The sequence below is a fragment of the Lolium rigidum genome, chromosome 3, assembly GCF_022539505.1.
Source record: "Lolium rigidum isolate FL_2022 chromosome 3, APGP_CSIRO_Lrig_0.1, whole genome shotgun sequence".
Lineage (NCBI taxonomy): Eukaryota > Viridiplantae > Streptophyta > Magnoliopsida > Poales > Poaceae > Lolium > Lolium rigidum.
In genome coordinates this window covers 179,598,036-179,599,745 of record NC_061510.1, presented here as the reverse complement: position 1 = coordinate 179,599,745, position 1,710 = coordinate 179,598,036, and positions in this window count along the sequence as shown.

Here is a 1,710-nt window from a genome sequence, read left to right as displayed (position 1 = left end):
AATTCACATGTTCAGAGGTGACACAATCATTCTTAACACTTCCGGACATTGCATAAAGCTACTGGACATTAATGGATCAAAGAAATTCATCCAACATAGCAAAAGAGGCAATGCGAAATAAAAGGCAGAATCTGTCAAAACAGAACGATCCGTAAAGATGGATTTAATTGAGGCACCGGACTTGCTCAAATGAAAAATTCCCAAATTGAATGAAAGTTGCGTACATATCCGAGGATCACTCACGTAAATTGGCTTAATTTTCTGAGTTACCTACAGAGAATTAGACCCAGATTCGTGACAGACAAAGAAATCTGTTTCTGCGCAAGTAATCCAAATCTAGTATGAACCTTACTATCAACGACTTTACTTGGCACAACAAAACACAAAACTAAGATAAGGAGAGGTTGCTACAGTAGTAAACAACTTCCAAGACACAAATATAAAACAAAATACTGTAGCAAAATAAACACATGGGTTATCTCCCAAGAAGTTCTTTCTTTATAGCCATTAAGATGGGCTCAGCAGTTTTAATGATGCACTCGCAAGAAATAGTATTTGAAGCAAAAGAGAGCATCAAGAGGCAAATTCAAAACACATTTAAGTCTAACATGCTTCCTATGCAAAGGAATCTTGTAAATAAACAAGTTCATGAAGAGCAAAGTAACAAGCATAGGAAGATAAAACAAGTGTAGCTTCAAAAATTTCAGCACATAGAGAGGCATTTTAGTAACATGAAAATTTCTACAACCATATTTTCCTCTCTCATAATAACTTTCAGTAGCAACATGAGCAAACTCAACAATATAACTATCACATAAAGCATTCTTATCATGAGTCTCATGCATAAAATTAGTACTACTCCCAACATAAGCATAGTTATTCTTATTAATTGTAGTAGGAGCAAATTCAACAAAGTAGCTATCATTATTATTCTCATCATCAAATATAGGAGGCATAGTATAATCACAACAAAATTTACTCTCCATAGTAGGTGGCACCAAAAGACCACTATCATTATAATCATCATAAATAGGAGGCAAAGTATCATCAAAGAAAATTTTCTCCTCAATGCTTGGGGGACTAAAAAGATCATGAAAACCAGCTTCCCCAAGCTTAGAATTTTCTATATCATTAGCAACAATGGTATTCAAAGTATTCATGCTAATATGTTCCATGGGTTTTTTAATTTTCGCATCAAACCATCCATGTCTTAAATCAGGAAATAGAATAAGAAGCTCATTGTTGTCCATTATGCCTAACTAGTGTAAACAAGAAACAAAAAGATGCAATTGCAGGATCTAAAGGAAATAGCTTCGAGTACTTACAACGGCGAAAATAGCTTAGTAGCCGAGATCCGGAGTGTGAGTACCTTTTACCTTTCCTCCCCGGCAACGGCGCCGTGAAAATAGCTTGATGTCTACGGGAGCTTCTATTCTTGTAGACAGTGTTGGGCCTCCAAGAGCAGAGGTTTGTAGAACAGCAGCAAGTTTCCCTTAAGTGGATCACCCAAGGTTTATCGAACTCGGGGAGGAAGAGGTCAAAGATATCCCTCTCATGCAACCCCGCAACCACAAAGCAAGAAGTCTCTTGTGTCCCCAACACACCTAATAGGTGCACTAGTTCGGCGAAGAGATAGTGAAATACAGGTGGTATGAATGAATATGAGCAGTAGTAACGGCGCCGGAAAATAGCTTGCTGGCGTGTAGTTGA